At 38.3% G+C, this 17168-nt stretch overlaps 2 non-coding genes across 2 annotated transcripts; both read left to right on the forward strand.

The window, feature by feature from the left end:
- The first annotated feature begins 275 nt into the window (after positions 1-275).
- Positions 276-383, forward strand: LOC148544364 (small nucleolar RNA R71). The gene has a single exon (XR_015901597.1). It is a non-coding gene; the product is annotated as a small nucleolar RNA R71 (small nucleolar RNA).
- A 15197-nt stretch (positions 384-15580) lies between these two features.
- Positions 15581-15688, forward strand: LOC148544365 (small nucleolar RNA R71). Its single transcript, XR_015900622.1, has one exon. It is a non-coding gene; the product is annotated as a small nucleolar RNA R71 (small nucleolar RNA).
- Positions 15689-17168: the final 1480 nt, after the last annotated feature.

The raw sequence follows: 17168 nt of genomic DNA on the forward strand, positions 1-17168 counted from the left end.
ATCATATTGACTTGCTGAGTCAATATTTTATTCTGAGCCAATATGGCATTTAGAGTATCAACCTCAAGAACTCCCTTCTTCATAGGCGTCCCATTATTCACAGGATTCCTTTCAGAAGTGTACATGAACTGGTTATTAGCAACCATGTCAATGAGTTCTTGAGCTTCTGCAGGCGTTTTCTTTAGGTGAATGGATCTACCTGCAGAAGTATCCAATGACATCTTAGATAACTCAGACAGACCATCATAGAATATATCCAGGATGGTCCATTCTGAAAGCATGTCAGAAGGACACTTTTTGGTCAACTGTTTGTATCTTTCCCAAGCTTCATAGAGAGATTCACCTTCTTTCTGTCTGAAGGTTTGAACATCAGCTCTAAGCTTGCTCAGCTTTTGAGGAGGAAAGTACTTGGCTAAGAAAGCCGTGACCAGCTTATCCCAAGAGTTCAGGCTGTCTTTGGGTTGAGAATCCAACCATAATCTAGCTCTGTCTCTTACAGCAAAAGGGAAAAGCATGAGCCTGTAGACTTCAGGATCTACTCCATTAGTCTTAACAGTATCACATATCTGCAGGAATTCAGTTAAGAACTGAAAAGGATCTTCAGATGGAAGTCCATGAAACTTGCAGTTCTGCTGCATTAGAGAAACTAATTGAGGTTTCAGCTCAAAGTTGTTTGCTCCAATGGCAGGAATGGAGATGCTTCTTCCATGTAAATTGGAATTAGGTGCAGTAAAGTCACCAAGCATCTTCCTTACATTATTATTATTTTCGGCTGCCATCTCCTCTGCCTGTTCGAAAATTTCTGAAAGGTTATCTCTGGATTGTTGTATTTTAGCTTCTCTTAATTTTCTCTTCAGAGTCCTTTCAGGTTCTGGATCTGCTTCCACAAGAATGTTCTTATCCTTGCTCCTGCTCATATGACAAAGAAGAAGGCACAGAAAAAAAATAATAATAATAGAGATCCTTTATACCACAGTATAGGGATCCCTTTGTGAGTGGAAGAAAAGAGGAGGAGACAAAGAATGTGATGTGAAGGAAGGAATGCAACTGTACTGATGGAAGAGATGTGAGATGAGATGTTAGGATATGAATGAATAAATAGAATAGGATGGGGGAGGTATAATTTTCGAAAATTATTTTGAAAAGGAGTTAGTGATTTTTGAAAATTGGTTTTTGAAAATTTGTTAGTATTTTTCGAAAATTTTTTTGAAATAAAAATAAAAATAAAAATAATTAGTTAATTAAAAAGAAAATTTTGAAAAAGGGGGAGATATTTTCGAAAATTAGAGAGAGAGAGTTAGTTAGGTAGTTTTGAAAAAGTTAAGAAACAAACAAAAAGTTAGTTAGTTAGTTGAAACAAATTTTGAAAAGATAAGAAGTTAGGAAGTTAGAAAAGATATTTTGAAAGGATATTTTTGAACAAGATAACATAAGAAGATATTTTGAAAAGATATGATAGGATTAGTTTTGAAAAAGATTTGATTTTTAAAATCACAATTAATGACTTGATTCATAAGAAATCACAAGATATGATTCTAGAACTTAAAGTTTGAATCTTTCTTAACAAGCAAGTAACAAACTTCAAATTTTTGAATCAAAACATTAATTGTTTATGTTATTTTCGAAAATTTGGTATAAAAATAAGAAAAAGATTTTTGAAAAATATTTTTGGAATTTTCGAAAATAACTAAGAAATTTGAAAAAGATTTGATTTTTGAAAAAGATTTTGAAAAAGATAAGATTTTCAAATTAAAAATTTGATTTGACTCATAAGAAACAACTTTGATTTTTAAAAAATTTTTGAAAAAGTCAACTCAATTTTCGAATTTGATGAGAGAAAAAGGGAAAGATATTTTTTGATTTTTTGAATTTTTATGAAAACATGAAAATTATGCAATGCATGAAATTTTTAGATCAAAACAATGAATGCATGCAAGAATGCTATGAATGTCAAGATGAACACCAAGAACACTATGAATGTCAAGATGAACATCATGAACACAATTTTGAAAAATTTTTAATGCAAAGAAAACATGCAAGACACCAAACTTAGAATTCTTTAATGCTTAGACACTAAGAATTCAAGAATGCATATGATAAACATGAAAAGACACAAAACAAAAAATCATCGAGATCAAACAAGAAGACTTACCAAGAACAACTTGAAGATCATGAAGAACACTATGAATGCATGAGATTTTCGAAAAATGCAAAATGCATATGCAAGTGACACCAAACTTATAACATGACTCAAGACTCAAACAAGAAACAGAAAAATATTTTTGATTTTTATGATTTTTTTTTATTTTTTTTTCGAAAATTATTATGAAAAGAAAAATAAGGATTCCAAAATTTTTAATATGAATTCCAGGAATCTTGCATTCTTAGTCTAAAGCTTCAGTCCAGGAATTAGACATGGCTCACTAGCCAGCCAAGCTTTCAAAGAAAGCTCCAGTCCAAAACACTAGACATGGCCAATGGCCAGCCAAGCTTTAGTCTTTAACACGAGAGTATATTGCTCTTTGATAACAAATTGCAAGCCTCAGTCCAAAAGAATTTAGACATGGCTTTACAGCCAGCCAGGCTTCACATGCTTCATGAAACACTAGAATTTATTCTTAAAAGTTTTGAATGAAATTTTTTTTTTTTTTTGAAAACATTTTTTATTTTTTTCTCGAAAACAGATGAGAGATTTTTGAAAATATTTTTGAAAAATTTTTGAAAATAAAATAAAAAGAAAATTACCTAATCTGAGCAACAAGATGAACCGTCAGTTGTCCAAACACGAACAATCCCCGGCAATGGCGCCAAAAACTTGATGCACGAAATTGTGATCTCCAGGCTCGAACAAATCCTGGTAATGGCTCCAAAGCTTGGTGCTCTGATCTTAATTCATAGTTGTCACAACTTCGATACAACTAACCAGCAAGTGCACTGGGTCGTCCAAGTAATACCTTACGTGAGTAAGGGTCGAATCCCACGGAGATTGTTGGTATGAAGCAAGCTATGGTTACCTTGTAAATCTCAGTCAGGCAGATATAAAGTGATAATGGTGTTTTCGAATATTATATAATAAAATAGGGATAAAGATACTTATGTAAATCATTGGTAGGAATTTCAGATAAGCGAATGGAGATGCTTTTCGTTCCTCTGAACCTCTGCTTTCCTGCTATCTTCATCCAATCAGTCTCATTCCTTTCCATGGCTGGCTTTATGCAAGGGCATTACCGTTGTCAGTGGCTACATCCCCTCCTCTCAGTGAATAATATGCTCACGCACCCTGTCACGGCACGGCTATTCATCTGTCGGTTCTCGATCATGCTGGAATAGAATTCACCCTCCTTTTGCGTCTGTCACTAACGCCCAGCACTCGCGAGTTTGAAGCTCGTCACAGTCATTCAATCATTGAATCCTACTCAGAATACCACAGACAAGGTTTAGACTTTCCGGATTCTCTTGAATGCCGCCATCATTCTAGCTTACGCCACGAAGATTCCGGTTAGGAGATCTAAGAGATATTCATTCTAGCTTATTTCATGTAGAACAGAAGTGTTTGTCAGGCACGCGTTCATAAGGGGGAAGGATGATGAGCGTCACACATAATCATCACCTTCATCACGTTCTTGGGTGCGAATGGATATCTTAGAAGAGAAATAAGAAGAATTGAATAGACAACAGTAGTACTTTGCATTAATCTTTGAGGGACAGCAGAGCTCCACACCTTAATCTATGGAGTGTAGAAACTCTACCGTTAAAAATACATAAGTGAAGGTCCAGGCATGGCCGAGATGGCCAGCCCCCTAAAACGTGATCAAAGGATCATAAGGTAATCCAAAGATGTCTAATACAATAGTAAGAGGTCCTATTTATAATAAACTAGCTACTAGGGTTTACATGAGTAAGTATTTGATGTATAAATCCACCTCCGGGGCCCACTTGGTGTGTGTTTGGGCTGAGCTTAAGTGTTGCACGTGCAAAGGCCAATTGTGGAGTTGAACGCCAGTTTTTGTGCCAGTTTGGGCGTTCAACTCTGGTTTTGGATCCTTTTCTGGCGCTGGACGCCAGATTTGGGTAGAAAGCTGGCGTTGAACGCCCGTTTACGTCGTCAATTCTTGGCTAAAGTATGGACTATTATATATTGCTGGAAAGCCCTGGATGTCTACTTTCCAACGCAATTGGAAGCGCGCCATTTCGAGTTCTGTAGCTCCAGAAAATCCACTTTGAGTGCAGGGAGGTCAGAATCCAACAGCATCAGCAGTCCTTTTTCAACCTCTGAATCTGATTTCTGCTCAAGTCCCTCAATTTCAGCCAGAAAATACCTGAAATCACAGAAAAACACAAAAACTCATAGTAAATTCCAGAAATGTGAATTTAACACAAAATCTATTAAAAACATCCCTAAAAGTAACTAGATCCTACTAAAAACATACTAAAAACAATGTCAAAAAGCGTATAAATTATCCGCTCATCAGGAACTTTAGCAAAGCTAAGTCACAATCTGAAAAGGTTCACCCAGTTATGTGTCTGTGGCATTTATGTATCCGGTGGTAATACTGGAAAACAAAGTGCTTAGGGCCACGGCCAAGACTCATAAAGTAGCTGTGTTCAAGAATCAACATATTGAACTAGGAGAATCAATAAAACTATCTAAATTCTAAGTTCCTATAGATGCCAATCATTCTGAACTTCAATGGATAAAGTGAGATGCCAAAACTATTCAAGAGGCAAAAAGCTACTAGTCCTGCTCATCTGATTGGAGCTAAGTTTCATTGATATTTTGGAATTTATAGTATATTCTCTTCTTTTTATCCTATTTGATTTTCAGTTGCTTGGGGACAAGCAACAATTTAAGTTTGGTGTTGTGATGAGCGGATAATTTATATGCTTTTTGGCATTGTTTTTACATAGTTTTTAGTATAATTTAGTTAGTTTTTAGTATATTTTTATTAGTTTTTAAATAAAAATCACATTTCTGGACTTTACTATGAGTTTGTATGTTTTTCTGTGATTTCAGGTAATTTCTGGCTGAAATTGAGGGACTTGAGCAAAAATCAGATTCAGAGGTTGAAGAAGGACTGCAGATGCTGTTGGATTCTGACCTCCCTGCACTCAAAGTAGATTTTCTGGAGCTACCAAACTTTAAATGGCACGCTCTCAATTTCTTTGGAAAGTAGACATTCAGGGCTTTCCAGAAATATATAATAGTCCATACTTTGCCCGAGTTTAGACGATGCAAACTGGCATTCAACTCCAGTTCCATGTTGCATTCTGGAGTTAAACGCCAGAAACAGGTTGCAAAATGGAGTTAAACGCCAGAAACAGGTTACAAACTAGCGTTCAACTCTAAGAGAAGCCTCTACACGTGTAAAGCTCAATGCTCAGCCCAAGCACACACCAAGTGGGACCCATAAGTAGATTTCTGCATCATTTACTCATTTCTTTAAACCCTAGTAACTAGTTTAGTATAAATAGGACTTTTTACTATTGTATTTAAATCTTCGGATCAGATCTTTGATCAGTTTTATGCTATCTTAGACCTTTATGGGGGCTGGTCATTCGGCCATGCCTGAACCTTCATCACTTATGTATTTTCAACGGTAGAGTTTCTACACACCATAGATTAAGGTGTGGAGCTCTGTTGTTCTTCATGAATTAATGCGAAGTACTACTGTTTTTCTATTCAATTCAAGCTTATTCCTATTCTAAGATATTCATTCGCACCCAAGAACATGATGAATGTGATGATTATGTGACGCTCATCACCATTCTCACCTATGAACGCGTGCCTGACAACCACTTTCGTTCTACATGAAAAAGAGATAGAATGAGTATCTCTTAGATATCTAATACAGGGGACCGAGTCCGAGATATTAGAGTCTTCGTGGTATAAGTTAGAACCCATGGATGGCCATTCCTGAGATCCGGAAAGTTTAAACCTTGTCTGTGGTATTCCGAGTAGGATCTGGGAAGGGATGGCTATGACGAGCTTCAAACTCGCGAGTGATGGGCGTAGTGATAGACGCAAAAGGATAGTAAATCCTATTCCAGTATGATCGAGAACCGACAGATGATTAGCCATGCAGTGACAGCGCATTGGACCATTTTCACAGAGAGGACGGGATGTAGCCATTGACAACGGTGATGCCCAACATACAGCTTGCCATGGAAGGGAGTAGGAATGATTGGATGAAGACAACAGGAAAGTAGAGGTTCAGGAGGAACGAAAGCATCTCTATATGCTTATCTGAAATTCTCACCAATGAATTACATAAGTATCTCTATCCTAGTTTATATTTTATTTATATTTTTATTATCAATTCACCATAACCAATTGAATTCGCCAGACTGAGATTTACAAGGTGACCATAGCTTGCTTCAGGCTGACAATCTCCTTGGGATCGACCCTTACTCACGTAAGGTTTATTACTTGGACGACCCAGTGCACTTGCTGGTTAGTTGTGCAAAGTTGTGACAAAGTGTGATTCACGTTTGAGAGCACCAAGTCTTTGGCGCCATTGTTGATGATCACAATTTTGTGCACTAGCCTGCATCCCTCTCCTTTTTTGTGTCTTGTGCGTACGCACCAGCTTATGCGTACGCACACCCCCCCTCTATTCTGCGACCTCTGTGCCTGCGCTCCTTGCTGTGCGTCCACACACGCTTATACACCCCATCTGGTCGCGGTGATCGCATGCTGTGTGCGCTCGCAACCCTTCTAATTTCTGCTTTCTATGCGTCCGCATAGGCCTCTATGCACCCGTACGCGACTCATTTTGGGCGTTAACAGCGCAACCTGCCCTGTTGAGCAGCAGTTTTCTTTCCCTCTTCTTCCCACTGCTGCTGCTTTCCTTCCATTTCTGCCCAGTCCAGGCGACCCCGCCGCCGGCCACCGCCGCCGTCAAGCCGCCACCTACTCTCTCTCTCTCTCTCTCATACTCTCTTTCTCTCTTACTTCCCTTTTCTTTTCTTTCTTTCTTTCCTTTCTCTTTTCTTTTCTTTTTCTCTGGCATTTTTCTGGTGAACCCAACTGCCTCAAATTCGCAGTGGCTATAAGAAGTGCCATTGTTTCTTCCTCATTTCTTGTTTGTTTCAATCTTCAATTTTCAGGTTCTTATTCCCTTTTTGTTGATTTTGCAATTGTTTTGAACTTTTTTTCATGTTGCTTAGATTAAATTTAGTGCTTTTCTTTGTCTTCTGTGTATTGCAAGTGTTGATATTTGATTATGGGTTGATTATGATTGAATTTAACCATTAATTGTGATAAGCTTGCACATTGCATACCACATGTTTGATGAAATGCCTCTATGAATATTTTGTTTGATTCATATGACATGGCCATCATATGTGTTCAATTTATCTTTTGTTAGACATATTGTATGAATTGTGCAACTTCCATTATAACTTTTGATGGTAGTTAAGTGAATTCACCAATGCATTTCCTTGTTTGTTGATGTGCGGTTTTGGTTACAAATGCATTTTATTGTGTGAAACTCAATTCTCATTGTTCATCTCAGAATTTGAATTTGGTAATCACTTTACAATTGTTCAACTATAGATGATATCTTGATCAAACATCTTTTGGCCTTAACTTAGAACATTGCACATGTGATTGCCACTTCTTAAGGATGAGCAATTGACACTCCACTTTGAGTAAATGGTTATTGTTGTTGTACACACTTTTGCTAATGAAATTTCTTACCAACAACCTCAATGACCATTACATTCAAAGTGTGTTAATGAATCAATTGGTGCGAGCTTGAAGTTTCTTTTATGTCTATGCTTTAGCCTTGAAACTTAAGCACTTATTTGAGAAGCAGCGGTTGTCGTGGTATCCGGCCGGTGTGGGTGTTCCAACCGCGCGCATCATTGGAATATACACACCGTGTTTTTATAAACCATACTATTTTAAGAGCTTATTTTAACCTTGTTAGTGCTTCCTCAGTTATTTTATATTATTGTTGCCTATGATCTCAAAAATCTTTTATTTTATTTTCAGGATGCAAAAAAAGGGTAAGGCACCGGTTACTTCACTGGTTGAGCAAACTACCGCTCACTTTCCTGATGTTTTGTGGGACCACCAAGGTGATACATCGAATACCTTGGTTAACCGAAGAGCCGACTCTCAATACGAGGCAATTGAGAAGCGCACAATCCATTGGGAGCGGCCGTTGAAGGTTCCAAGCCAGTACAAGGCGACTATTCATCAAAAAATTGCCTCGCTTCATTGGGAATTTCTCGAGCGAAAACCCATTGAATTCAATGAAACTATGGTGCAGGAATTTTATGCAAACTACCAAGCTTGGGAAACAAAGTCAGTATTCCTCTGGAGAAAGATGTTGGATACGTCCAATCAAGCTCTAGAATCTATTCTGAACATCCTCCACATTCCGCTTGAGAAGGATGATTATTTCAAGATAAAAGTGGATGTGTTCAAAGGAAGAATATCTTTGGCTCTCATTCTTGAGAGAATAGGCCGTCCTGGTGCATCTTGGGAGTATAGCAAAGGGAGAAATTCTGTTCCTACTAGTATTGCATACTCTGATTTGAATGCCGAAGCTCGTATATGGCATCAGATTGTGGCGGACTACATCATCCCGAGCACCCACACTACCCATGTGAGATTTAGAACTGCTTTGCTACTTTGGGCTATTATAGAAGGGAAGCATATAGCCATTGTTCCTTTGTTGCGCAAATCAATTTGGAAATTAGTTGAGAAGAAAAATATCAACATTCCATTTCCGTCAATGGTGATGCACTTAGCAAACGCAGCGGGGGTAGAGAGGCGACCAATGGACGTTATGTTCGAGTTTCCAAGAGGCAACAAGTTCACTCTGAGGGGAGAATTAGATGGATCATCAGAGAAAACACCCTCGAAAAGGAAGGCACCTGTAGCACCGCCATCAAGTCTACCGATCTCATCGACCCCTTTACCGGTTCTCCGGTCTCTTCCGGATTTATTCCGCAACATCTTGCACGATATCCACCGCATGGAGCAATTGGAGAACAAGCATTTTGAATGGATAGCGGTAAAGCTAGAAGGAAGAGACCTGGTATGCGAAATTGTGATCTTCAACAATGGCACCAATGGCTTGGTGCTCTCAAATGTGAATCACACTTTGTCACAATTCCGCACAACTAACCAGCAAGTGCACTGGGTCGTCCAAGTAATAAACCTTACGTGAGTAAGGGTCGATCCCACGGAGATTGTCGGCTTGAAGCAAGCTATGGTCACCTTGTAAATCTCAGTCAGGCAGATTCAAATGGTTATGGAGATTTAATAATAAAAAGATAAATAAAACATAAAATAAAGATAGAGATACTTATGTAATTCATTGGTGAGAATTTCAGATAAGCGTATAGAGATGCTTTCGTTCCTCCTGAACCTCTGCTTTCCTGCTGTCTTCATCCAATCAGTCCTACTCCTTTCTATGGCAAGCTGTATGTTAGGCATCACCATTGTTAATGGCTACATCCTGCCCTCTCAGTGAAAATGGTCCAATGCGCTGTCACTGCATGGCTAATCATCTGTCGGTTCTCGATTATACTGGAATAGGATTTACTATCCTTTTGCGTCTGTCACTACACCCAGCACTCGCGAGTTTGAAGCTCGTCACAGCCATCCCTTCCTAGCTCCTACTCAGAATACCACAGACAAGGTTTAGACTTTCTGGATCTCAGGAATGGCCGTCTATGGGTTCTAACTTATACCATAAAGATTCTAATATCTCAGACTCGGTCCTCTGTATTAGATATCTAAGAGATATTCATTCTAGCTTGTTTACATGTAGAACGGAAGTGTTTGTCAGGCACGCATTCATAAGTGAGAATAATGATGAGCGTCACATAATCATCACATTCATCATGTTCTTGGGTGCGAATGAACATCTTAGAATAGGAATAAGCTTGAATTGAATAGAAAAACAATAGTACTTTGCATTAATTCATGAGGAACAGCAGAGCTCCACACCTTAATCTATGGTGTGTAGAAACTCTACCATTGAAAATACATAAGAGCAAGGTCCAGGCATGGCCGAGAGGCCAGCCCCCATGATCTAAGAACTAAATGTCCCAAGATGTCTAATACAATAGTAAAAAATCCTATTTATGCTAAACTAGTTACTAGGGTTACAGGAATGAGTAAATGATGCAGAAATTCACTTCTGGGGCCCACTTGGTGTGTGCTTGGGCTGAGCATTGAAGCTTTCACGTGGAGTGGTCTTTCTTGGAGTTGAACGCCAGTTTATAACCTATTTCTGGCGTTTAACTCCACTTTGCAACCTGTTTCTGGCGTTTAGCTCCAGAATGCAGCATGGAACTGGCATTGAACGCCAGTTTGCGTCATCTGAGCTCGGGCAAAGTATAAACTATTATATATTGCTGGAAAGCCCTGGATGTCTACTTTCCAACGCAATTGAGAGCGTTCCATTTGGAGTTCTGTAGCTCCAAAAAATCCACTTTGAGTGCAAGGAGGTCAGAATCCAACAATATCTGCAGTCCTTCTTCAACCTCTGAATCTGATTTTTGCTCAAGTCCCTTAATTTCAGCCAGAAAATACCTGAAATCACAGGAAACCACACAAACTCATAGTAAAGTCTAGAAATATGAATTTTAATTAAAAACTAATAAAAATATACTAAAAACTAACTAAATCATACTGAAAACTATGTAAAAACAATGCCAAAAAGCGTATAAATTATCCGTTCATCACAACACCAAACTTAAATTGTTGCTTGTCCCTAAGCAACTGAAAATAAAATAGGATAAAAAGAAGATAATATACTATAAATTCCGAAATATCAATGAAACTTAGCTCCAATCAAATGAGCGGGACTTGTAGCTTTTTGCCTCTTGAATAGTTTTGGCATCTCACTTTATCCATTGAAGTTCAAAATGATTGGTATCTATAGGAACTTAGAATTCAGATAGTGTTATTGATTCTCCTAGTTCAGTATGTTGATTCTTGAACACAGCTACTTTATGAGTCTTGGTCGTGGCCCTAAGCACTTTGTTTTCCAGTATTACCACCGGATACATAAATGCCACAGACACATAACTAGGTGAACCTTTTCAGATTGTGACTCAGCTTTGCTAAAGTCCCAATTAGAGGTGTCCAGAGTTCTTAAGCACACTCTGTTTTTGCTTTGGACCTTGACTTTAACCGCTCAGTCTCAAGTTTTCACTTGACACCTTCACGCCACAAGCACATGGTTAGGGACAGCTTGGTTTAGCCGCTTAGGCCAGGATTTTATTCCTTTAGGCCCTCCTATCCACTGATGCTCAAAGCCTTGGATCCTTTTTATTACCCTTGCCTTTTGGTTTTAAGGGCTATTGGCTTTTTGCTCTTGCCTCTTGGTTTAAAGAGCTTTTGGCTTTTTCTGCTTGCTTTTTTTTTCTTTCTCTTTTTTTCTTTTTCGCTATTTTTTTTTCACAAGCTTTTGTATTCACTGCTTTTTCTTGCTTCAAGAATCATTTTTATAATTTTTCAGATTATCAAATAACATGTCTCATTTTTCCTTATTCTTCAAAAGCCAACATATTTAACATTCATAAACATCAACTTCAAAAAGACATATGCACTGTTCAAGCATTCATTCAGAAAACAAAAAGTATTGTCACCATATCAAAATAATTAAACTAGTTTCAAGGATGAATTCGAAACCATGTACTTCTTGTTCTTTTGTAATTAAAACATTTTTCATTCAAGAGAGGTGATGGATTCATATTCATAACTTTAAGGCATAGGCACTTAGACACTAATGATCATGTAGTAAAGGCACAAACATAAATAACACATAAGGCTCAAAAACCGAAAAACAGAAAATAAATAGACAAGGAGATTAAGGAATGAGTCCACCTTAGTGAGGGTGGTGTCTTCCTCTCCTTGAAGAACCAATGGTGCTCTTGAGCTCCTCTATGTCTCTTCCTTGTCTTTCTTGCTCCTCCCTCATAGCTCTTTGATCTTCTCTAATTTCATGGAGGATGATGGAGTGCTCTTGGTGCTCCACCCTTAGTTGTCCCATGTTGGAACTTAATTCTCCTAGGGAAGTGTTGATTTGCTCCCAATAATTCTGTGGAGGAAAGTGCATCCCCTGGGGCATCTCATGGATTTCATGGTGAGGAATTTCCTCATGCTCATGTTGAGGTCCATGATCTCTTATTCGCTCCATCCTTTTCTTAGTGATGGGCTTGTCCTCTTCAATGAGGATGTCTCCCTCTATGTCAATTCCAGCCGAATTGCAGAGGTGGCAAATGAGGTGAGGAAAGGCTAACCTTGCCCAAGTGGAGGACTTGTCAGCCACCTTGTAGAGTTCTTGAGGTATAATCTCATGAACTTCCACCTCTTCTCCAATCATGATACTATGGATCATGATCGCCCGGTCTATAGTAACTTCAAACCGGTTACTAGTAGGAATGATTGAGCGTTGAATGAACTCTAGCCATCCCCTAGCCACTGGTTTGAGGTCATGCCTTCTTAATTGAACCGGCTTGCCTCTTGAGTCAATTTTCCATTGAGCTCCTTCCTCACATATGTCTATGAAGACTTGGTCCAACCTTTGATTAAAGTTGACCCTTCTTGTGTAGGGGCGTGCGTTCTCTTCCATCATTGGCAAGTTGAACGCCAGCCTTATATTTTTCGGACTGAAATCTAAGTATTTCCCCCGAACTATGGTGAGCCAATGCTTTGGATTCGGGTTTACACTTTGATCATGGTTCCTAGTGATCCATGCGTTTGCATAGAACTATTGAACCATTAGGATCCCGACTTATTGAATGGGGTTGGTGAGAACTTCCCAACCTCTTCTTTGGATCTCAAGTCGGATCTCCGGATACTCATTCTTTTTGAGCTTGAAAGGAACCTCAGGGATCACTTTCTTCTTGGCCACAACTTCATAGAAGTGGTCTTGATGGACCTTTGAGATGAATCTCTCCATCTCCCATGACTCAGAGGTGGAAGCAATTGCCTTCCCTTTTCTCTTTCTAGAGGTTTCTCTAGCCTTAGGTGCCATAAATGGTTATGAAAAAATAAAAAGCTATGCTTTTTCCACACCAAACTTAAAATATTTGCTCGTCCCCGAGCAAAAGAAGAAAAAAAGTAGTAGAAGAAAAAGAAAATGGAGGAGATGGGGGAAGAAGATGTATTCGGCCAAGGAGAAGAAGAGAGGGTTGTGTTGTGTGAAAATGAAGAAGGAGTGAGGGGTTTATATAGGAGTGAGGGGGGTGTAGGGTTCGGCCATTAGGGTTGGGTTTGGGAGGGAATTTAGTTTGAATTTTGAAGGTAGGTGGGGTTTATGGGGAAGAGAGGATAGGTGTGAGTGGTGAAGAAGTGATGGGAAAGAGTGATTGAGGTGATTGGTGAAGGGTATTTGGGGAAGAGAGTTATGAAAAGGTGTGAAGAGGAGAGAAGAAGATGTGGGGATCCTGTGGGGTCCACAGATCAAGTGGGGTCAAGGACTTAACATCCCTGCTCCATTTAGGCGTGTAAAACGCCCTTGCTATGCAATCCTGGCGTTTAATGCCAAACTGCTGCCTGTTTCTGGCGTTAAACACCCAAATGCAGCTTATTTCTGGCGTTTAACGCCAGGTAGATGCTTGTTTCTGGTGTTAAACGCCAGCTTGGTGCCTGTTTCTGGCGTTAAACGCCAGACAAATGCTTGTTTCTGGCGTTTAAACGCCAGACTGCTCTCCTCCAGGGTGTGCTATTTTTAATGCTATTTTTTATTTTGTTTTTGATTTTTCAGTAGTTTTTGTGACTCCACATGATCATCAACCTAATAAAACACGAAATAACAAAGAGAAAATAAAATAGATATGATTAAATAACATTGGATTGCCTCCCAACAAGCGCTTCTTTAATGTCAATAGCTTGACAGTGAGCTCTCATGGAGCCTCACAGATAATCAGAGCAAGGTTGGAACCTCCCAACACCAAACTTAGAGTTTGAATGTGGGGGTTCAACACCAAACTTAGAGTTTGGTTGTGGCCTCCCAACACCAAACTTAGAGTTTGACTGTGGGGGCTTTGATTGACTCTGCAGTGAGAGAAGCTTTTCATGCTTCCTCTCCATGGTTACATAAGGAGATCCTTGAGTTTTAAACACAAGGTTGTCCTCATTCAGTTGAAGGACCAACTCTCCTCTGTCCACATCAATTACAACTCTTGCTGTGGCTTGGAAGGGTCTTCCAAGGATGATGGATTCATCCTCATCCTTCCCAGTGTCTAGGATTATGAAATCAGCAGGGATGTAAAGGCCTTCAACCTTTACTAACACGTCCTCTACTAGTCCATAAGCCTGTTTTCTTGAGTTGTCTACCATCTCTAATGAGATTCTAGCAGCTTGCACCTCAAAGATCCCAAGTTTCTCCATTACAGAGAGTGGCATTAAGTTTATTCCTGACCCCAGGTCACACAAAACTTTCTCAAAGGTCATGGTGCCTATGTTACAGGGAATTAGGAATTTACCAGGATCCTATTTCTTTTGAGGTAATTTCTGCCTATCCAATGCATTCAGTTCATTGGTGAGCAAGGGAGGTTCATCTTCCCAAGTCTCATTACCAAATAATTTGGCATTCAGCTTCATGATTGCACCAAGGTACTTAGCAACTTGCTCTTCTGTAATGTCTTCATCCTCTTCAGAGGAAGAATATTCATCAGAGCTCATGAAGGGCGGAAGAAGGTTTAATAGAATCTCTATGGTCTCTAATTGAGCCTCAGATTCCTTCAGGTCCTCATTGAGGAACTCCTTATTGATCACTGAACGTCCCAGGAGGTCTTCCTCACTGGGATTCATGTCCTCTCCCTCACTTGTAGGTTCGGCCATGATGGTTAAATCTATGGCCTTGCACTCTCTCTTTGGATTCTCTTCTGTATTGCTTGGGAGAGTACTAGGAGGGATTTTAGTGACTCTTTTACTCAGCTGGCCCACTTGTACCTCCAAATTTCTAATGGAGGACCTTGTTTCATTCATGAAACTTAGAGTAGCCTTAGATAGATCAGAGACTATATTTGCTAAGCTAGATGGATTCTGCTCAGAATTCTCTGCCTGTTTCTGAGTGGATGATGGAAAAGATTTGCTATTGCTAAACCTGTTTCTTCCACCATTGTTAAAGCCTTGTTGAGGCTTTTGTTGATCCTTCCATGAGAAATTTGGATGATTTCTCCATGAGGGATTATAGGTGTTTCCATAGGGTTCCCCCATGTAATTCACCTCTGCTATTGCAGGGTTCTCAGGATCATAAGCTTCTTCTTCAGAAGATGCCTCTTTAGTACTGTTGGATGCAGCTTGCATTCCATTCAGACTCTGAGAAATCATATTGACTTGCTGAGTCAATATTTTGTTCTGAGCCAATATGGCATTCAGAGCATCATTTTCAAGAACTCCCTTCCTTTGAGGCGTCTCATTACTTACAGGATTCCTCTCAGAAGTGTACATGAACTGGTTATTTGCAACCATGTTAATGAGTTCTTGAGCTTCTGCAGGCATTTTCTTTAGGTGAATAGATCCACCTGCAGAATGATCCAGTGACATCTTTGATAGCTCAGATAGACCATCATAGAATATATCCAGGATGGTCCATTCTGAAAGCATGTCAGAAGGACACTTTTTGGTCAGTTCCTTGTATCTTTCCCAAGCTTCATAGATGGATTTACCTTCCTTTTGTTTGAAGGTTTGAACATCCACTCTAAGCTTACTAAGCTTTTGAGGAGTAAAGAACTTGGCTAAGAAAGCCGTGACCAGCTTATCCAAGAGTTTAGGCTATCTTTAGGTTGAGAGTCCAACCATACTCTAGCTCTGTCTCTTACAGCAAACAGGAAAAGCATAAGCCTGTAGACCTCGGGATCAGCCCCATTGGTCTTAACAGTATCATATATCTGCAAGAATTCAGTTAAGAACTGAAAAGGATCTTCAGATTGAAGTCCATGAAACTTGCAGTTTTGTTGCATCAGAGAAACTAGTTGAGGTTTAAGCTCAAAATTTTTGCTCCAATGGTAGGGATGGAGATGCTTCTTCCATGTAAATTGGAATTTGGTGCAGTAAAGTCACCAAGCATCTTCCTTGCATTGTTATTATTTTCGGCCATGTCTCCTTCCATTTCAAAAATTTCTGTCAGATTTTCTCCAGAGAGTTGAGCTTTAGCTTCCCTTAGCTTCCTCTTCAGAGTCCTTTCAGGTTCAGGATCAGCTTCAACAAGAATGTTCTTATCCTTGTTCTTGCTCATATGAAAAAGAAGAAAACAGAAAAGAAAATATGGAATTCTCTATGTCACAGTATAGAGATTCTTTATGCAAGTATAAGAAGAGAAGAATATAAGAAGGAGAAGAGGAAAATTCGAACACAGAGAGGGAGATGGGGTTCGAATTTTAGGTGGAAGAGAAGTGTTAGTAGATGAATAAATAATTAGAAGGAGATGAGGAGGAGAAGAATTCGAAAATTAAACAAAAGAAAATAAAAATATTTTAAAGTTAAAGTTAGAATTCGAAAATTAAAATTGAAATCAAATTAAATTGAAATTAAAACAATTAGTTAATTAAAAAAGAAATTTGAAAAAGATTGAAGGGATTTTCAAAAATTAGAGAGAGAGTTAGTTAGGTAGTTTTGAAAAGATAAGAATCAAACAGAAAGTAAAGTGGTTAATTGAAAAATATTTGAAAATCGAATTTGAAAAGATAAGAAGTTAGAAAAGATTTTTGAAATTAAGTTTTGAAAAAGATGTGATTGAAATTTGTTTTGAAAAAGATTTGAAAAAGAATTTTAAAAAGATTTGATTTTGAAAAAAATAAAGTTGATTACTTGACTAACAAGAAATAAAAAGATTTGATTTTAAAATTTAAAGATTGAACCTTTCTTATTGGGCAAGTAACAAACTTAATATTTTTGAATCAATTACATTAATTGTTAGCATTGAATTCGAAAATATGAAATAAAAATAAGAAAAAGATTTTGAAAATTAATTTGAAATTTTCAAAAATATGAAAGAAAATTGAAAAAGGTTTGATTTTTGAAAAAGATAAGATTTTTAAATTGAAAATTTGATTTGACTCATAAGGAACAACTAGATTTTAAAATTTTTTGAAAAAGTCAAGTCAAATATTCGAATTTTATGAGAAGAAATGGGAAATATATTTTTTTATTTTTGAATTTTTAATGATGGAAGAGAAAAACATGAAAA

This window comes from Arachis ipaensis, chromosome B9 (assembly GCF_059453495.1).
Source record: "Arachis ipaensis isolate K30076 ecotype BB chromosome B9, ASM5945349v1, whole genome shotgun sequence".
Lineage (NCBI taxonomy): Eukaryota > Viridiplantae > Streptophyta > Magnoliopsida > Fabales > Fabaceae > Arachis > Arachis ipaensis.